This window comes from Cynocephalus volans, chromosome 8 (genome assembly GCF_027409185.1).
Source record: "Cynocephalus volans isolate mCynVol1 chromosome 8, mCynVol1.pri, whole genome shotgun sequence".
Classification (NCBI taxonomy): Eukaryota; Metazoa; Chordata; class Mammalia; order Dermoptera; family Cynocephalidae; genus Cynocephalus; species Cynocephalus volans.
The window spans coordinates 7,641,414-7,663,161 of record NC_084467.1 but is presented as its reverse complement, the minus strand read 5'-3'; the positions used below and the strand labels follow the sequence as shown (position 1 = coordinate 7,663,161).

Here is a 21,748-nt window from a genome sequence, read left to right as displayed (position 1 = left end):
AAAACCTCCGATGAAGCTGTGTTACAGTCATAATTTCAATACATGGTTTAATAGCTTAAGCTTAGGTTATCTTAATTGCTCATTTACTCTAAAATGTCTTAGCAGGTACTATTTTTTATCACTGCTAAATTGTCATAGTACATGAGGCTATTCTTTACTATAAGAGGAGTTTGTTTAATTTTTTTGGCTCATATAAAAAGTGAAATTTTTTCCTTTATACCTGGCATTATTCTTCCAATACTCATCAACTAGGCCAAGTAGAAAACTGAGGTAAGGGCTGGCCCGTGGCTCGCTTGGGAGAGTGTGGTGCTGATAACACCAAGGCCACGGGGATGGGATTCAGATCCCCTCGCCAGTCATCTTTAAAAAAAAAAAGAAAGAAAGAAAGAAAGAAAACTCAGGCAATTACCCTTAATGATAATCAAAGAGACAGGTAATTTAGGTAAAAGCAAATACTTGACCTGGATTAGATTGTAACTGATTGCCTTAACTCTGTGGTTTGGTCATGATCTTAGAAAATGTGGTGCTTTTACTATTTCATTTTTTTTAAGATAATTTTGTCAGCATCTCAAATTTTGCATCAAGTTTATTGTAGGTCTTGGCAAATTATTCCTTGAGTTTGTTTTATATAGCTCAGAACTTATACTAATTTATTTAAATATTCTGTTTCACATTTATTCAGGAAAAAGCATTCGTGCTTTTGGAGCAAACATGGCAAACTCTCAGTCCCTGAGCATCAGTCTTGTGGCATTTCTTCTTGTATTGTCTTCCACAAGTATGAGTGATTTGTTCCCCTGCCAGAAAACACCATGAGCAAGACCCCATATAAAGGAGTAAATATAGACATACCTAAATCCACTTTCCATTCTCAAAGAGAGAATGTGGACTGTGTTCTTTTATGAGTGTGTGCTCACCGCTTGCAGGCCTCTGACTGTACCAGTGGCACCCTCTGCTCCTGCTAGGTGTTTCTTTTTTTTTGGAGGCTGGTCAGGATGGGGATCTGAACACTTGACCTTGGTGTTATTAGCACCACCCTTTACCAAGTGAGCTAACCGGCCAGCCTCTTGCTAGGAGTTTCTGACCTCCCACAGTGCTACTTGTGCCAGAGTGGAAGGTTAGTTGTGCCAGGTTAATTTTGTTACAATTAGAGCACTGGACAAATTGTGTGCACCAGGTCCTTTAGGTTTGAGAAACTCAAACTGTGCCTCTGCCTGGTAGGGATTAGGTATTGAAACTAAAGAGAAGAAAATATGTTTTGGAAAAATCTTAAAGTAATTACTATGTGGGAGTAGGGGAAGTTTCTATCTGCCACCTCCTCTAATTTTGATGTCATTTAATCTTTCATCAGAAATTTCCTGAGTACTTATGTATGCCAGACACATTACTTGGCTTTTTTTTTTTTTTTTTTTTTTTTAATTTACTTGGCTCTTTTTTGTTAAATTTTCTAAAATGGGTATTGGATAGAGTCTTTTTTTTTGCCTACCAAAATAAGACTTCTAAGTGTTTCTATCGTTAATACAGGTTTAGCTATACAGCTGCATCGTCACAGACATTTGTTTTTTTTTTTTCTTTTTTGTGACCGGCACTCAGCCAGTGAGTGCACCGGCCAGTCCTATATGGGATCCGAACCCGCGGCGGGAGCGTCGCCGCGCTCCCAGCGCAGCACTCTCCCGAGTGCGCCACGGGCTCGGCCCCACAGACATTTGTTTTGCAGTGATAAAGTTGTATTTTAAATAGACCTAACAATGAAAATAAAAGATATTGGTGACTATTGTAATTAGCTGGGTCCTTAGAAACTTTTTTTTTTTCTTAAAGATGACTGGTAAGGGGATCTTAACCCTTGACTTGGTGTTGTTAGCACCACACTCTCCCAGGTGAGCTAACCGGCCATCCCTATAGAGGGATCCGAACCCGTGGCCCTGGTGTTATCAGCACCACACTCTCCCAAGTGAACCATGGGCCAGCCCCTCTTAGAAACATTTCACATGTGTATCTATATGTTGAATATTACACTTGAAAATAATCCTGATCTATGTTATTTGATCTAAATGATGTCTTTCAGCTATAATTTTTTTTTTTTTTCCATGACCGGTACTCAGCCAATGAGTGCACTGGCCATTCCTATATAGGATCCGAACCTGCAGCGGGAGTGTCGCCGCACTCCCAGCGCCGCACTCTCCCGAGTGCGCCACGGGCTCGGCCCTCAGCTATAATTTTTTACCTCATCTTTAATCAATCTGATAAAGTACATATTTCATTAAAATATTTGTGTTATTAAGCTGTTTGGAGAATATTAAATGGAGAGAAAATTGGAATACTCTGTTTCTAATTCTAATTCCACCACTCTTTCATACCTGATTTTTGTCCCACTGTGTCAAGTGGCCTTCCATATGTTCATGCAGATATTATGTGAATGGTTATTAAATGTATAAAGAAGAATGGATATTAAATGCATAAATTGCTTTGAAACTACAATATAAGGAACTGTATGAAAGCAAAATACTACTTTCGCTTAAATAAAATATTTAAAATCTTAAAATATGTATTTTAAGAATACTAAATAAAAAGGAGAGGGGCTGGCTGGTTAGCTCAGTTGGTTAGAGTGTGGTGCTGTTAACACCAAGGTCCAGGGTTTGATCCCTATACCAGCCAGCCATCAAAATACAAAAAAACAAAAACAAAAAACATTGTGTAGTAGATTGAATTATGTCCACCCAAAACTCACTCAAGTTTGAATTGTGTTCCCCAAGTTTTATGTATTGGAAACTTAGCCCCCACTGAGACTGTTAAGAGGGTGGGAAATCCAATTATGGTTATTGAAAGGGGGGGCCTTGAAGAGGTGATGGGATTGTAGGACTGTGCAGTAGTAAATGGATTAAAAATGGTGGTCAGGGGTGTGCTTCTAAGGGCTTTAAAAGAAGAGGAGAGTCTGTCTCTGCTCTCTCTCTGCTTCCACCATCTTGCAATGTGAGACCCCTGGGTCACTGCTGCCACCACCAGATGGACTTTGGACTTCTCAGTCTCAGAAACTGTAAGCAATAAACTTTGTTTTTCTTTATAAATCACCCAGTTCAAAATATTTTGTTATAAGCAACAAAAATGAACTAATACACATCGTGTTTGGTTTGGCTAAGGAAAGCCTTTGTTCATAGTCTAGGTATTTGAAATAATGGGAAATGAAGATTATAAAATAAAACTAACACTGGGAGTACCTAATGTGGAGAAAAGCCTACAATTCTGTTACTCCTATCTTTTCCTTTCCTGGAGGTGAGGTAATTACTTTTTCTGGTATATCTCCTTTTAATGATATAAGTTGTGCTAAAGAGATCTTATAATAGCCTAAGACATCCTAATGAAACAATTGTTATTAGGTTTGTGGGAATTGTGTGTTAATACTACAGTCTGTCACAGCAGGGTGTCACTAGCAGCAGAAATGGAAGGCAAATTAAAACTAGTTCCTTTATCTTTTCCATACTCTGCAGCCCTTTTAGCATGCTACTTCTATGTGTCTCCTACTCTGAAAAGAAATTAAATGGAAATTGCCTGCTCAAAGTTGATTTAAAAAGTCTTAAGTATCACCTGTATGCTTGCTTGAGGACTCCCTGCCCCCTCCTCTCTGTGAGCCTGTCTTCTCTTTCTAAGAAAGCTTTTCTTCTTATTAGTGAATTAAGGACCCCTTTCTATTCTGTCTGTATTAGCCTACAATTAATAGATGAGCAGAAATGCTCCCATGCTGAGCACTGTGCTAGGGGCATGGAAGAAGCTGACACTACTTCGTGGCACAAGCTGTATAAGCACCTTTTTATCTCCCTGGAGAGGCCCTCAATAGGTTTGGTCTGCCCCCTGGAGCCTGTAGCTATTTCAGTCTAACTACTCATTAAAGTCAATCTAAGATATTGTTAAAGCCTTTGGATTCTTTAAGTGAATTGCCTCCACTCGAATTTAACTAAAAATAGTTCAGTTCACTTTCACTCCCCAGGGCTGCCCCCAAGTTACGTGAGTTCCCCTCTCACACTCACACACTGTCAAAAATATTGATGTCCCCAGCAAGACTAGCTCCTTATTAAAGACCCAGGACTACTGCTGTGAATACGTGACTGACTGCAAGAATGGAAACTAGAGATAAACCTCAGTTAAAGCCAAGCTCAAGAATGAGACGAGAAATCAGGACTTTTGGAAACAGCAAAGATTTTCTTTTCTCCTTAAATAATAAATTACTTCTAAAAATTAATGAGTACAGGGCCGGCCTGTGGCTCGCTCGGGAGAGTGCAGTGCTGATAACACCAAGGCCATGGGTTCGGATCCTATATAGGGATGGCTGGTTAGCTCACTGGCTGAGCGTGGTGCTGACAACACTAAGCCAAGGGTTAAGATCCCCTTATTGGTCATCTTTTAAAAAATAAATAAATAAATAAAAATTTAAAAATGAGTGCATAGCACTGTACCAGACATCCATATGTAGTAACTGAGTTCATAAACTGGGTACCTACTATGCCTTTCATTTCCATTTGGAACCCACTGTAGAATTGGTAGCCTTGGCATAACTGACAGAAGAGTAAGCACTCCTGGGCAAGGTGGAGCCAGCCCTGACAGAAAGAAATTCATCTTGTGTACACAGAAGTGCAAAAAGGGAACAATTTGTTTCTGAAAACTCTCGTAACATCATTCATTGTTATAAACAAGTGCTTCTGGCCATCTAGAAATTATATGCATACTGCATGCATAGGCTAAATGAAAAAATTGGGCTCCTATGCTTCTTTAAAGGATCAAAGCTGATGGTATACTGATTTTATGCCATATATATTAAAGGCTTTGGGAAAATTAAAGCAGGTTGTTTGGGGACTAAAGCAAAGTGGCATAGGATGAGGAAAGCAATAAACTACCATTTACTTGGTTTTTATATTGGAGTATTACTCAGAAAATACACCTCCCTCTGTTGGGGTAGAGTATACTTCCTTGCTTCACTGTTTTGGGCTTGGCTATGAGGTGAATTGGCCAGTAGAGTATTTGTGGATATGACTCCTGGAGGGGCCTTCAGTATGTTTCCCCAGTTGGGCTTGGTGCTCTGGCTCTCCTGACATTCACCCTAAGAGAAATATGCCCTGGCTAGCCTCTGGTCCAAGGAGGAGGAGGAAACATGTGGAACAGCCTTAATGCCTGTCAAAGAACAAAATGACTACAAATTTAGTTGAAGATCTCAGTTGGCTTTATTGCAATTCTAGAATCGGGCAACACATTATTCCACAAACTAGAATAAGTGTCCCAGTGAGCCAAGTGGAGGAGGTTAGTTTCATAGACAGAAAAAGGCTGAAGAAAGCAAAACAAAGCACAAGAAGTGTATTGGTCATTTCAAAGTTAGTTTCCTTGTAAGCTGGGGACAGGAAAACAGAACAATAGAAAAATAAAATCTGGTTACTTCAAGCTATCTCTTTTGTGTAAGGATTAAGGCAGAGGGAACTTTGTTATCATAACTATTGAAGATTTAAACTGGCTTGGGAAATTGGCTGTTATCTTTCTTCTGACTTCTCTCCTAAGGTCAGACCACGGCCTAAGTGACATGGAACTTAGCAGGGGTGACTTCATTTTGGTTTTCACTCTGGTCATTTGGGCCCTAGTGCGGGAACTTAATCCTATAATTTTTATTTAACATCCCCATCTGCAGCTAAATAAACCCTGCTGATCCCAGCCCTGTACAGCAGAGTCATAGTCAACCCACAGCTGGAAGCCAGGCAATTTGCAAACCTTTTAGCAAAAAGCATAATCACTAAATTTTGAGGTGGCTTGTTATATATACATCATTACTGCAATACACCACTGACTAATCCACCACTCTGACTGACACACCACTCTTGCTCCATTTTAGTCCATTTTCCATGCTATAGCCATAGTCACCTATTTAAATCTGATGATGTCAAAACCTCCCTGTTTAAACCCTTTGATAGTTCTCATTATTCTTGGAATAAAGACCAAATATTTAGCATGACCTGCAAAGTCCTGTGTGATCTGGGGCTGGCGTCTTGGGTCAGCCTCACTGGGGCCTCTTTCCTTGTCATTCTGCACTCCAGCCCCCAGCCTTCTCTCTCAGTTGTTCGATTTCACCATGTTCTTCTGCCTCCTCATGACCTTTTCATGGGCTGGTCCACCCTCTGCTTTGCTCTTCTCCCCACTCTTTGCTTAGTTGACTCCAACTTATACCTCAAGTGTAAGCTTAAATGTTTCCTAATACAAGGTTAGATTCCCAATTATATGGTCTCACAACTCCTTGTATTTCAGCTTTTAGCACTTAACAACAGTTGTAATGAATTATTCAATTGCATAATTAATTTGTCTTAACCACTAAGAGGGTAAAGATAGTATGTGTCTGATTTGCAGCTTTATCCCTTGCCTAGCACAGTGCCATGACCCTGGGAAGCACTGAATAAATATTCTTTGAATGACTAAAGATACTGGATATGCTTGAACAAAAGTCAGGTGAAGATACGGATCAGTGCAATTGAAAAGTCCTGTAAGAACTTAGTGTAAGGTAGTATGGATATCAGAACGAGGTCAGAAAATGACACCCAAAAGGAAACATGGTCTCTTGTTAGTCACAGAGCCAGGTTAGTTGTAGTAATAATGAGAGTTAGACTTCTACAACTATAGTAATTAGAGGAAATGTCATTATGAGCTGCAGGGAGGCTGGCAATATGGAAGTGTTGGATTGTGATAGAACTACCAATAATTTTCACACAAGTGATGATAGTCCTAGAATTTGGAAGTAAAATCAAAACTATGCCTTTTGGGGTTCTTAACTGTTTTTTGTTTTTGTGTTTTTCTTTTTTTTGGCAGCTGGCCAATACAGAGATTGAACCCTGTACCTTGGTGTTATCTTCAGCACAGTCATCTAACCAACTGAGCCAACTGGCCAGCTCTAGTCCTTAACTTTTTAAATAGTGTCACAGCTTATCTAATAGGAAGAAACTGTTCTAGGTATCATGATATATGATACCTAGAGAAAACGTAAAACCTGCTTAGCTCACTAGGTTAGAGCATAGTGCTGATAACAGCAAGGTCGAGGGTTCAGAACGCCATACCTGCCAGCTTCCAAAATATATACATATATTTCTGAGTCCGTGGAAGCAATTTTGTTTTCCAATTCCATTTGTCAGCAATGTATACAAATATAACCTGAGGGTGTGTGTGTGTGTGTGTGTGTGTGTGTGTTTGGCAGCTGGCCAGCACAGGTTTAAAAATTCTCTACCCATCCCATCCCACCCCCCTCCTTTTTTTTAAGAGCAAAAAAGTGGCAGAGAATGTTTTTTTTTAAGTTCTTTTGCTATTAAGTATCTTGGTCTATTTCCCTTGGCTCCATAACTTGTACTAATTAAAATGATTTCAACAGAGGATCCTAGAGTGCAGCTTCCTTTTTTTTTTTTTCTTTTCTTTTTTTGCTGCCTGTGTTGGCTGTCATGTTTTCTGCTTAAATAATTAATAATCATTACTATCTGTTCTGCAGCATGTGGGAAAAGAGTGAGTAATCTTGGATCCAAGGCCATTTGCACCATGCCTGTGCCCTTTGCATAAGCTTTCATGTGAGGCTCTTCATTAAATGCCACCAGGGCATAGATTTGCAGCCCTCAGCCTTTAGTGTTTATTAACTATAAAAAAGAGCCCCCTCTGATTTCCCAGCTGGGGGCAAATACTGCTGATGGGAAGTAATTTCCCAAAACAGTAATAAAGTGAGGTGGGGGTGTGGAGAAAACAAAGCCATAAAGTTCATTTGGATTGATCAGCTTCTGTTGAACCAAATGCAAAGTCTAAGTGTCTGTCACATTGTGGCAAAGTTAGACCTCAGTCTTACAAATAGCAAAGGATTTCAGAAAAACCCTACCTAAACATATAAATGTGAAACCTAAGGGTTATAGTCTCAGGTAGGTTTGAAAATTTCTACTATCTTACAACAGTGAAGAGTAAGAGCAAAGCTACAGATCTTTAATGGTAACAGGCTCTGCTACTTGTTTGCAACAGCAAATTACTGGGCAATCTGTACCTGAGTGGGGTGAGGAAGGAATTGCTTGCCAATTGAATGGTCTTTTCAGTCTCACCTGAATACACTGATAGCACTGCAACATCTACAAGTATGAAACGCAATGCCATGTGCTGGAGGGAGGGGGAGAGACCCCTGTTTCTTCACCTATTCCTAGAGAGTAGGGACTATTTGCTTTTAGGGATAGTCTTTTATTTGTTTGTTTTTAGCTGGAAAATAACTAGGAGGAAAAAAGGTGATAAACAGACTACTGTGCTTAAAGGCTAATAGGCTGAGTACAGTATTTAGATCCAAATTAGGGTCTTACGGTTGCTTTGTCTTTACTAGGTGATTAGAATGTTTGATGCTGCAAAGATGAAATACACTTACAAGACATATTGATCTATCAAAACACTCAAAGAAATTCTCAACTGTATTAAAAGATACAGTTCCCAAGTACATACAGGCACGATTCTGTGATGCCATCAGATGCTGCAGAGACCAACAGTCTGGGGGCAAGCTAGCAGAGAGCCAGATGTTCACAGCTGCACATAGCCTACTCATGACACCAGATATGTATATTCACTGATCTACAGAATGCTTTCATCATTGTGTTTAATTATTCCTTATTATCTCCAAAGTAAAATTAGATGACAAGGCACATAACACAGGAGGATGGCACATGACTGTGGCACTCTTTGTCTGCTGTGCCCTTAGTCTCCTTATCACTGGCTGTCCTCAGAGAAGTTAGAGCTGTACCAAATGTAAACAGGATGGCAAACACAGGGACCAAAGCAAACAATAATAATTTTTTTCACTTTCTGTATTACTAGAAATTATTAATTAATGTTTAAAATTTGGTTCTCAAAAAACAAAAATAATTGGTTCTCATTTTTTCTTTACTTAAAAAAAAAATCTCTTTTTGATTCAGTACAGTCTCTTTCTTTCTCACCCATTCTCACCTTGCCCCTGCTCAACTCACAAGCAGGAAGCCCCTCTATGGTGTAAAAGTTGAGGACCAGTGTTGCCATAGACCCTGACTGCATTAAAATAGCTCCCCTTCCCTACAGCCTGCTATTGCTCCACTGTTGTTTAATACTCGGCCTAAACTTTTCACTGTTACAGTTATCCCTTTGGTATAGAAAACACAGATTTTTTTTTTTTTTCTTAAGAAAGCAACTGTTTAAAGATACATATATGTTCTGGGATCACAGGGATGCCCTCCCCAAGGCTGAGAGGAGAAAATATAGAATTAAATTTAGTGAGAGAAGAGTAAAGAGGAGAAGGTTGATAGCAATGGAGTTGGGGGGAAGGAGTGGGGGAGTAGGAGTGGCTGGCCAATGGAAGGGAAAGATCCGGGTGGTATATTCACACATTTATTTATCTATGCAATAATATTTGTTGAGCCAGGTACTATGCTAGGTGGGAGTGGGCCACAGTGACATGGTCCTTGCCCTCCTGGAGTTTATGGCCATACTGTGGGACCGGGGCTAGCATAGGTTAAGAAAATTCTTGAAGAAGAAGACCAAAGACCAGATATTCAGGCAGGTGCGGGGGGAGAAATCGGGCAGAGCCATTGAGGCCCAGGTAACTGCACACTCAGAAGTTCTGAAGCACAAAGAAGCTCCCTGTGATCAAGGAATAGGGAGAAGACGTGTGTGGCTGGAGCCCAGTTGGCAAAAGTGGTTCAAGATCAGCCTGGATCCAGATCATGCAAGTCCTTGTAGCCATGCTAAGCATTTTTTTTTTTTTTTCCTATATAAAGATGACCGGTAAGGGGATCTCAATCCTTGGCTTGGTGTTGTCAGCACCACGCTCAACCAGTGAGCAAACCGGCCATCCCTATATAGGATCCGAACCCATGGCCTTGGTGTTATCAGCACCGCACTCTACCGAGTGAGCCACGGGCTGGCCTCATGCTAAGCATTTTGAACGTCATCATGAAAATAAAGAGAAGTAGTTGAATAGCACAAGTCTGACAAAACTGATGCATTTTAAGAAGATCCCTCTAGTTGCTGTGTGGGCAATGGATTGGGGGTGGTAGGGAGAGCCTAGTGAGACCACTTGAAGGTTTATTGCTGGGGTCAAGGTGAGAGTTGATGGTAGTTTAAACTGAGGAAGATGAGTGGAGATGGTAGTCAGTGGGGAGATTGCAGATATGGCATGGGGTAGAAACAATATGAACTGGAAATGAGGGGAAAAGGAAACAGTGGAGTCAAGGATGCTCTTAACGTCTCTGGTATAAGCAACCGGGTGGACAGTGGTGCCAATTACTGAGGGAGGGAAACACTGGAGGAGAGGCAAACTTGAGGACCTATTAAGTGTGAAATGGTGTGAGCAGAGCTAGTGTAAGGTCTACTGAAACTGGGGAACACATACTATGTTAGGGGTCTCTCTCCCTTTCCCTTTCCCTTTCCCTCCTTCCCTCCAAATCTTGGTATCTGTTTCTGTCCAGTAACATGGCCTCGTTCTGCCAGGATTTTCCATAGGGTAGGTGGACAATGATGCTAACATTCTTGAGGTCACACTCTTACAGTTCTTGATCCAATGCGAAAGAGAAAGCTTCCCTTCATTTCTAATTAAGAAAGTTTCAGGGAAAGACTCAGACAGGCTCAGCTTGGGTCATGTCCTACCTCTTGACCAGTAGTCAAGAAAATGTAGTACTTGGATTGCAGTACTTGGATTGCACTTGGATCCTGCTTAGGTCACATGTCTCCGCTGTTTTGTTTTTTGGGGTGTGTGTGTGTAGAATACTGTTATTGGTAGCTTCATTAGCACCTGGGCATGGAGTGGGGAGTTGTGGGGTAGAGAAGAGCAGCTCCCCAAGGGAAAGAGATGGTGCTGGGCTGTTAGAACTAAAGATGTTCTCTACCTCCTAAGCCTTCAGTGTCTCACACTAAGATGGCACAGATGGGTAGAGCCTGAGTTAATCCTGAGGAAATACTGCTATCTAGAAATGCAGAATTTTCCAACTCTTAGTTGATGGTGTAGTTGAAAGGCTGGCTGTGTTGACGAACTTACTGCAATTTTGAACTATAAAAACAATATATATTGGGCCGAGCCCGTGGCGCACTCGAGAGAGTGCGGTGCTGGGAGCGCGGCGACACTCCCGCCGCGGGTTCGGATCCAGTATAGGAATGGCCGGTGCGCTCACTGGCTGAGTGCCGGTCACGAAAAAGACAAACAATATATATTGTTAAGGGATACTCCAACCCCTACTGACCTTAACATATGCATTCTGCTTCTGTACAAGTCGCTTGCTAAAATAAATGGAGGAATAAACAGAGTAGCATGGCCAATGCCATTTTAGGCGGCTCTGCCATTTTAGCCTGAAAAGTCCCTCTGGGGAATCCAGGGTGGGGAGGGTCTACAGGGCTACCCACAAAATTAGCTTATGTATCGCTGGCTTGCTTGCATTGGCTAGATTGTGTCAGGTGCGAAAGATTCCCGCCTAGCTAAAAATAAAAGCTGTGAGAGGTTTCAACTTGGGGCTGCGCTTCTCGATTGGCCTGCTTAGCCCTGGCTGCCAGAAATAAACTCTTTTCCTTTTCCTATCACCCGGTTCTCGTGGGCAAATTTCTTTTACCCGTCGGACGTTGGCCATAACAATATGAAAAAAATTTTAAAAAGAAAAAGCACGCATTATTTCACACTGACATTTTTATTTTATGCATTCTTTTCTTACCGTCATCCTTAAATATATATCTTTTAAAAAATATTATTTATACTTTGTCCTGAATACCAAGCAACATGTTCAATTTTATTTGTTTAAACATCAATATTTACATAAAAATAATTAGAATGTGTCTGAGTTTTTTGCATTGGTCTGCTCACTCTGGGAAACTTGAAGGACCAGCTGGTGCATTGTATTGGCAAATATTTGTTGAGCTCTTGCTATGGGGATGGTAGTCTTCTGGACAACGATGGGAATACAGACATGAATGACATATTTCTGGCCTTTAAGACTTCATAATCTCAGGCTCTGGCCTGTGGCTCGCTTGGGAGAGCGTGGTGCTGATAACACCAAGTCAAGGGTTAAGATCCCCTTACCGGTCATCTTTTTTTAAATAAAAAGAAAAAAAAAAAAAAAAAAGAAAAAAGACTTCATAATCTCATGACTTTTGATAAAATTAAAATATTCCTCAATTGTAACTAAAATGCAGTTAAATCAAAAGAGTAAAGAGTAATATGTATATCGCAGGATATGAACACAGTAAAAGAAAAAAAAAAGGGCGTCTCGTATCCTTCTTCCATAGGGGGTAATAAAAGAGGATGGGACAGAAAAAGGGCAAAAAGAAAGATTATGAAGAAAGCGAGGCAGGAGGGATTCTGAATTGGGGTTAGTGTTACACTATGTAACTGTTAAAATGTTGAAAATGAGACCACACGTACAGGTACACATGAGTCCCTTTAGAAGGAAGGTGGGTGTTAAAAGCAATTCTCATTTTGCCTAAAATGGGCTGTTTCTCCGTCCTCTCTTCAGATAGAGCCAGACTTTCTATAGAAATATTTTAATCACGGACCCCCCAGCCCCCCCAGGGAAACGCGCTCACTTCCCCCACACACGGTATTCTGAGTCCAGTGGACCGACGGAGGCCACTCCTTGGGCTGTCGGGCTCCACTGATCCCAGGTTTGGCCCCACATTCAAGAGCGGGCCTAAACGGTCTCAAAGGTAGCAACGTCCCCAGCTCAGCGACGCAGGAAGACCACGCCTCTAAAATGTTCTGCGACCTGGTCCGTTCCAGAGTGTTCAGGGGTTCTGGGTAAACCGGCCTCAGCGAGGATGCCGCCCCGCCTGGCTGCTCCCGTGTTCAAACACACGCCGGTGTGCGGGAGAGGCCATTATTTCTACGGGATCGCTGCTCCTGGAGCAGCTGGGGACAAGCAGAGCGGCCCCACAGCAGCGCCAGCTCCAGCCTCACCCCGGCCCCTCCCTCAGGCCGCACCTCCTCCTCCGAGCCCCGCCTCTCCTGCCCCGCCCACCCCGGCTCGCTCCTCCCCTTTGCTCTCAAGGCGGACTCGGCCACTACCCGCGGCCGCGTTCCTCCCGCCCACCTCGGGGCCACGCCCCCAGACCTCTGGCCCCGCCCCACAGCCCGAGGAGTCCAGTGAACGTCCCCGCGTACCACTCAGGCCCCGCCCCTCAGCAGGTAGCCACGCCCACAGACTGGGTTATCCAATACGGGGCCCCGCACGCACCCAGGCCCCGCCTCTCATGCAGGCCCCGCCCCGGCGCCCAGCCCGCCGCGGCCCGCCTCCCTCCCCGGGCGTTGCCGTCGCCGCGCCTCCGCCGTCCGCGCTGAGCCAGATGCCGCCCCCTCCGCCGGTCCCTCCCCCGGCGACCTGGCGCCTCCCTCTCTCCCCGCCGTGGTGACTCACGGAGCGGGAGGCGGAGGCTGAGGCGGCCGCTCCCGCTGCTGCTGCCGCCGCCGCCGCCGCCGCGGCTGCTCCGGCTGAGCGTGCCCCGGAACAGGCCGCCGCGCGCCGCGCTCCGGACCCGCAGCCCCCACCGGCCCGGCCGGGTCGGGCGGCCCAGGTAAGCGCTGAGGCCGGCCCGCGCCCGCAGCGTCGGGGCCCGCGCCGCGCCGGGCTCGGGGGGGCCGCCGTCCCTTTGTCTCCCGGGGAGGGGCCGCGGAGTGCGACCCCGACCCCTTTCGGACCCACCGGCCTGCCCCGGCGGCGCGGCTCCCTCGTCTGGGCCGGGCCTCCTCGCCCCGCCGGCCGCTGCCGCCTGCCGCTGCAGGCCGCCCTCCTGCCTCCCTCACCTTCGCCCCGGGGTCGCCTCCACAGGTGTCCGAGCCACCCACCCGTGGCTCACCCCACTGCGTCCGCGTGGCTGTCATCGCCGTCCACCCTCCTGATCCCGGTATCCCCTGTCTCTTTCCTTCCTGGCTCCCCACTCCAGCATCCTGACCCTCCGTATTCCCCAAACTAAATGCTGCCAAGGTCTGGCTACTGGGCAACCCTTCCTCTCTCGTAGTTTGATGGAACAGTGGTTTCCCTGATTCCACCCTCCCTGCTGAGCGTTCCTGGGAGATACATTTTGGAGGCATATGTCTCACCTGTATGGCGGGCGTGTACACGTGAACCTGCAAAATTAACCACTTGGAGTCCAAAACTGCACTGCTCACCTCCTTTCATCACCTCCACCCCAATCACCTGCCTTTTTCTTGAAGCTGGTAACCAAGACACTTAGGTCTGGACTCTCACCCTCTGCTGGGCCCTACATCCCTCCCTCCCTCTTATGTGCTGAACTTGTCTGAGCAGTACCTGCTGTCAGGTTAGCCCCTGGGAAGGCCGAGGGAGCCTATGTTGGCAGCAAATCAAGAATTTTATGATTAATGAGACGTGTGGCTTGCAGCACCTTTCTGGGGATCTAAGTATGCTATAGCTGTTAATTATTTTGTCTCCTGTCACTCACAGAACTAAGGGAAACGTGCCTGGTCAACCACTGGGTAAATGAGGCATAGGGTGTTGGTAGGGGACCTGGAGGCAAGTCAGAGTTTGTGTTGAGGTTCTGTTCCTAAGTGCCTTAACTCTTAGCTCCCTGCTGCAACCACTGGGCTCTAGTTCCTGGCTTTAGACCCTAAGCGATAACTGATCTCTTGTGCCATTAAAGTGTCCAGAGCTACCAAAGCAGGACTTTGAATCATAAATAAGGGTGCCGGCTGTTAAATGCCAGTCTGTCATTCACGGTTTCCTGGTGGAGTTAGTGGTCCTTGTAAATGCAAGTCACCTCTACGGGATGGAAATTCTTCCTTTCAGTTGTGAGCACTTACTACGTGCCAGACACCATTCCAAGTACTGGGGCATTGGTGAAGACAAACACAGTCCTTGTCCTCCTGGAGGTGACATTCTAAAGGGGTGGGAAGACAGACAATAAGTGAGTGAACAAATAAGTGGACAAAATAATTTCAGTACTGGTAAGTGCTGTGAAGGTGGGGAGGGGCCAGAAGATGAAAGACTCTGTAGGTCCAAAAAAAGATTTTGTAGGTTGTAATAAAGAGTTTGGATTTTATTCCAAGTACAGTTAGAAGTCTTTGGAGTATTTTAAGCAGAAAGATAATAAGATCTGATTTGTTTTGAAAGATTGTTCTGGAGGCAGTGTGGAGACTGGATTGTAAGGAGCAAGGTGGAGACAGGGATAAGGTTCCCAGGAAGAGACGATGGTGGCTTGAGGGACTGGGGGGGTAGCAGCACGAGTGGAGAGGTGGAATCAGTCTGTTCCCCCTGGGAAGGGATGAGAGCTGGAAAGAAAAACTTTGGGGAATGCCAACTGAGTGTTAGATGTCTAGTAGAGAAATTCTCGACTTGACTGTGCTCAGGTTTAGTTCAGCAAACCTTACTTAGTGAGCCAGGTACTGTGCTAGAGTCTAGGAATATGACATGAATATGGTGAGATGTCTGGCTTTTGCTTATAGTCTGGCAGACCTTATGGTTCAGCTCAGAGCAGTCTCCACGTTATAACAACGTGCTCTCAAAACAAGCCACCCCTCCTTGATGGAAGAGGGTGGGTGGGTTTAAAAACCAGTTAGAGGTGGAGTGGAGCAGAACATACTGGGCTTAGTTGTCACATCCGGCTGCATTATTTAAATGGGAGCTTTATTGCCCTGCCTCTGTTCTAAGATGTTGCACAAAGAAGTTGGGACTCTTCTCATGGTAGGTGAGAGAACAACTCAGTGGCCATGAACATGAGCTATTAACCAGAGTAAAACTTGATCTCCATGCTCCTCCAAATCTGTGCTGTCAGAACATGTCAGCATGAGAGGACCTTAGGGGTTATGTAGGCCAGCCCCTCCATTGTGGTTGGGCACCTATGGCCCCTGGAAGCTGGGTAACTCCTTGAAGTCTCATAGCAGTTTGTACATTTTCTTAGGGTGCCTCTGTCACGCTCTACCTCTGTTTCAGCTCCATGTGTTTGCATGTCACTCTAAGCTTTCTGAGGCCAGGATCTCTATTGGATTCATCTCTGCATCCCTCACAGAGACTAGATCAGTGCCCTACACAAAGTGTCAACTCATCAAATATTGGTCGACTTGCCTGGGTATCTGTTAGCACCTAAAACTACAACCCAGGGATCCTGACTCTGTTCCTGTCTTTTCATCATATCGAGCTTCCTTGTAAGCTTCTCACCCAGGGTGCAACACAGTGGTACACCCATCCATCTCTCATCCACCATGCTCGCAGGACAGGGCAGCCCTTCCTTGATGGGTCTGCTCTCTCCACAGCCCTGCCTACAGAGAACAGCTGCAGAAGGTGCTGAGCAAGTAGTTATTTGACACTTGGCAAATATGAAGCAGAGCTCTTAATCAGAGCACGGACTTTGTACCGAGACTATCTGTATTTGGATCTTGGTTTTGCCACCATGAGCTGCGTGATCTTTAGCAACTAACTTAACCTCTCAGTGTCTCAGTTTCCCCATCTGTAAAATTATAATTCTTCCCTCATGAGTTGTTGGAAGGATTAAATTAAGTAATACCTATTAGATACTCAGAACAGCACCTAACACTTAGTGTGTGCTTAGTTGAAGCATTAGCTATAGGAGCTGGCTGGTTAGCTCAGTTGGTTAGAGCACAACCTTGTAACACCAAGGTCGGGGGTTCGGTTCTGGGTACCAGCCAGCCTCTACCCCACCCCCCAAAAAAGAAGTATTAGCTATTATTTCACCTTTATTTTATTTATCTGCTTCCTACGTCCCATCAGAATTTAAGCTCTTTGAGAGCAGAAATTTTGTCTTTTTTTGTCTACTGTTATAGTTCAGTGCCTAAACTTTGTTGGGACTCAGTAAATATTTGTTAAACTGAATAGCCTATTGAGCACCTACTATGTGCTAGACACTGTTGTAAGTGCTGGGGATACAGCCTAAAATAAGATCGCCAAGATGCATGGTCTGATGAAGCTTATCTTCTAGTGGGAGAGAAAGAATAGACAAGTAAGCAGTGAACGAAAGAATGTAGGATGAGGAAAGGAGATACGCAGAGAATAAAACAGGGCAACGAGATGGGGCACGGCTGGGATGAGGGTGAGGGCCATAAGTTTAGTTAGCTCTGAGGAGGTGACTTTTTTTTTGTTTGTTTGTTTGTTTTGTGACTGGCCGCACCGCGCTCAGCCAGTGAGCGCACGGGCCATCCTTATATAGGATCCGAACCTGCGGCAGGAGCACTGCTGCGCTCCCAGCGCCGCACCCTCCCTAGTGCGCCACAGGGTCGGCCCTGAGGAGGTGACTTTTGAATGGAGACCTGGATGACGATCCAGAGGGACAGCTTCATGGGCAGAGAGAACAGCAAGAGCAATATGTTCTGTGGGGCTGGAGCATGGTGAATGAGGAGTTGGCAGGGGCCAGATCTGTGGCTGTGGTAAGAAGTTTGGATTTTACTCCTGAATTCTGAATAGTGGGTATACTGGCCAGCCACCAGAAAAAAAAAAAAATTCTGAGCAGTGGGACATCACTGCACGGGAACCTTTCCTGGGAGTCTCAGAAGATATTTGAGTCTGTACTAGGAGCAAGAGCAGGATGCTACAAAGAGCAGTTGGGTGGGCTGTCCCTGTCCTGGGAAGGCTTTTGGAGGCCAGCAAGCCAGCAGTGTTGAGTTTATTCCCCTCAGGTTCCTCATTTCTGTGGCTTGGGTACCCAGAAGACATGGGAACCCTTGGCTAGGTTGACAAAGGTCCTAGCATGTGTGTGTGTGTCTCCTGCAGATTTCACTGAGCTGTCCTTTCTCCCTGAGTCCATAAGCTGTCAGCAAATGTTTCTTGAATGAATGAGTGTTGCCAGCTCTTTAGCATCTTGTCCTCCACAGTGGCATGTCGTGTGTTCTCTGCTCCTCTCCGTGTGAGTAGAGCTTCTTATCTTGGCAGTGACTTTTATGTAACCTTGAAGATTTGCTGCTGTTTTCGTGTGTGCATCAAGGATGCACATACACACACATATATATGTCAGAGTTTCTTTGTCGGGGGTAAACTAAGAATGACTGGACAGGTTTCCTACTCCCACCCCCACCCCCTTCTCTTCTAGTCTTCTGCTGGATATTACCAGGCCCTCCGTAGAGGGTCAGGCCCACTTTCACCTCTGAACACCTCCTGTTTGGTCACTTGAACAGGAACACGGTGGTACCTAGAAAGCATTGGCTCTCTTTGGTCTGGGCTGAGCGGAATCGAGAAGCTCAGCAGACACTCAGAGAAATGGCATCTTAAACCCAGGGGCTCAGCTTGCCAGGAATCCAGAGTTGGCCTCTTTAGACCTGTTGCAGTTGGCTGGCTTTTCAGATCGTCACTCAGGCATTTCATTGTCAGTTATTGTTCCCAATGCCACTTGCTCTGTCAACCTTGAGAGGCCAAAATGTGTTAGAGGGAATCAAATCAGACTGTTGTGTTGCAAGTCACTTTCAGGGACCTGGGGCATTTCATTTGCAGAATCCGAAATGCCTGTTAGTCATATGTCATCTGTCACCTCATAAAAACTGAACTAAACTAAAGTGGGTGCAACCTTTTTCTAATGTAGCTGGTTTTCTTATTATGAGAGTGATAAGTGCTCATTTAGAAAATGAGAAAATGAATGATAATGGCGTTTTATATACATTGTCTCCTTTCATCCTCTCTGGAGTTGCTGAGATACATGCCATTATTACCATTTTACATATTCAGAAGCTGAGGTAACTTGTTTGAGGTCCAGCTAATTGGGAAGAGTCAAGGTTCAAACCCTGGCAGTATGGTTCCCAAGTGAAGCTCTGGGCACCATGTTACATATTGTTTCTCAGCAGAAACTATAGAGAATGAAAAAAAAAAAAACTCCCTTAAGCCACTGTAGGTGACATTCTTAGGGTAGCCAGAGTTAGCTCACTGGCTGCTGCAAATGGTTGGGATCCTAGGCCCTTTCGCTGTCTTGTCTGACTTTGGGCAAGCTAATTAACCTCCCTTTGCCTTATTTTCCCTAACTGGAAGTGGGGATAATAATACTTGTACCTCCATAGTTCTCAGGGGCATTATGATGTTTGTTTGAGCCAAAGTACTTTTGAACTTCTTTTATGAAAGGGAACTGTGCTCCAACTGCTGTTATACTAGATTGCTAAGGACCTATTATGCCCTTGGTCCTCCATGAAGCCTCATTAAAAAAAGGAAGACAAGAGCTAGCCAGTAGTCCAGTTAGCTCAGTTGGTTAGAGCATGGTGTCGATAACACCAAGGTCATGGGTTCGGATCCCCACGTGGGCCAGCTGCCAAAAAATAAAAAGGGAGACAGCAGTCTCCAGAAGAAAGGGTGTCCTTCTGTGGTGGGCATAGCTGGACCAAAACATTGTTTTCCCCCTTCTGCAGTTTGGAGGTCATAAATGTGCCGCCATTTTTCATGGTTGTGTTATACCATATATGCTTCTGTAAGCAGGTGTGTATGCTGTACAGCGTAACACGATCGAGGACCACCAATGGCAGGGCTGAGAAGGGGGTGAAAGGGCTTGGTTTCTAATCCTGGCTCTGATGTCCTTTGTAATACAAGCCACAGAGATAGTAAGAAGTGGTGGTTGTCTTCCCTTCGTCCTCCCTTCTTTGCCTCCTTCCTTCTAATGATTCATTGATTCAGTTAATGAATATATATTGAGGCTTTATTACAATCCGGGCACCATCAAAGGTACCGAGAATACTATGGTATGCAGGGTGAAAGTAGTTCTTCCCAGTACAAAGCTGACAGTGTAGGGGCAAGAGGCTTATCATCTACTTGGGGTCGTGTGGATGAAAAGGAACATGTTGGCGAGTGTTTTGAACTCTTAGAAAGAGAGACAGGATTTAAGTCCCCAGTGGTCACCTGCCAGGGTGGGTGTTAAGGTAGGGGGCTGAGTTTGCTTCCTGGAAGAGTGAGGGAAGAGTTAATAGAGTAGAGCCCTTCTGTGTCACACGTAGCAAAAGCTGCACTTGGCAGGGGCACCTTTAGAAACAGTGAGCACTTTGGCAGCCTTGCTTGGTAAGAACTCCCTTCTTAAAGCCTTAACTCTGACTGTTACTTGTGTTCAAGTCAAGGAGGAGTGATCCCATTGAGGGTCTTTTTCCAGTTTTTGCTTAGGGGACTGGATTTTGAAGTTATGCCACCAACCTGGTGTCTTTCTTCTGTGACAGCCACCAGACCTTGTCTCTCCAGAATTCTCTTCCTTTCTGACAAGTCTCCCCCTGCCAACTCTGGAAAGCAGGCATATGGTAGCAGGTGGGCTCTCCAGTGTGCCCACAGGGTTCCTGAAGGAACTGATGCGTGTGGATCCCTGTTTTCTTGAGCTCCTGTTTTGGGTCAATACATGCAGAGTGGGATGGGGACAGGGTTCTTTCTTCCCCAAGTCTGCCCAGTAACAGGCCTCCAGGTCTCTCCAAAGACCAAGGTCAGGGAGGCCCAGCAGTTCATATGAAAGCACACAATGTTCTTCCTCTCTTCCCCCACCTAAGGCTAGGGTGGAGAGGGCAAAGGGCTGGCAGAGGCGGCTACCCACAATCGGGGTGAGAGGAAGGGGCCAGGACAGAGTGGTGTATCCTGGGACGATGTTGTTTTTACCAGGCCTCTGACATGTCCTGGTGCTAATCAGTTGCTCCTTCAGTCTGGGGGGTGGAGCAGGATCATTCAGAGTCTGATTAGGAGGAAATGGTTGTATAGCAAGGAGATCAGTTCACTCAGTGCACCTGGACATCCTCAAGTGTGGTTGGGCCCGCAGTGACTCTGTTTCAGCGAGGAGAATGTGACCCACTTTATATCCTCTCCCATGTGGAGATCTGGGTAGGAGGCCTTGAGACCAGCTCCAATTAAAGTTTTTTTCAGGCCTGACTATGGCCCAACTGTGCAACCCACATGTTTCCTGCTGCTGATCCCATGGTCCTTGTCTCTGAACTGAGTAACAGCTCCTGGTAGATGAAGTTAGCACCTTGTCATTCCTTCCCACAGTCCTGGGTTCTGCCAGCTGGGCTTCCTGTGGGTTATGCATCTCTCACAGTGCGGACCCTGCCCCTGTTTTTGTGCTAAATCACCAGGGCAAACCACGGACCAGTTTCCAAGGAGATGGGTTAGCCTTGACCTCCCTGTCCAGACCCCAGCCTTGTAGCCTCCTGCCCCAGGCAGCCCTAGCTTCCAGAGACCCATCCTGACCCTTGCCCTTGACAAATATTCTAATATTCTTCTGCTGCAGGAATATGAATAAGACCTATTTTAGGCCTTCTAAGTTTCTTCCAGGTAGAGGACATTCTAATGATTTTCCATTTGTGATTTTGTTTTTCGTGTGTGTGTGTGTGTGTGTGTGTGTGTGTGTGTGTGTGTGTGTGTGTGTGTGTGTGTGTGTGTGTGTAGGGACTTATTTAAATACGTGAAGCTGTGAATACTGCTGTGATAATTTGGGGTCTTTAAGCTAGTAAGGGGATAGTCCTGAGCCCCTGAATGATCCCATTTTATTTAAGAGGTAGGGAGCAGAAGGTGGAAACTGTCGAGGTCAGCTCTGCTCCACACTTGCTTCTGGGCTGAGGCAGAGGGTCTTCCTGCCTCATGTCTGTCAGTGTTCTTGGCACTGTCCACAGCCTCGCAGGGCACATGGCCTTCCTCTGGCTGGTCACTGGACTTGTAGGAAGATGGGGTGCCAGCGATTTTTAGGAGGCGTGATGTTGCTTTCAGGCAAGGGAGCAGCTGGTCTCTCTAGGCTCCAGTTCTGCTTTCCTGCATAGAGCAGCCTTCTAGAGTTCATGGTGGGACTCAGTGGATCGCAGTCACTGGGACCAGTGTGGAGT

The 21,748-nt window shown here is 45.3% G+C and overlaps 1 protein-coding gene across 1 annotated transcript in view; it reads left to right on the top strand.

Moving 5' to 3' along the window:
• The first annotated feature begins 13,467 nt into the window (after positions 1-13,467).
• The window catches only part of CTNNBIP1 (catenin beta interacting protein 1), a 45,838-nt gene continuing 37,557 nt past the window's right edge, over positions 13,468-21,748 (top strand). Inside the window, exon 1 of the mRNA XM_063106658.1 lies at positions 13,468-13,542. The gene's annotated coding sequence lies outside the window, so the exon portion shown is untranslated. The remainder of the gene's footprint in view (positions 13,543-21,748) is intronic.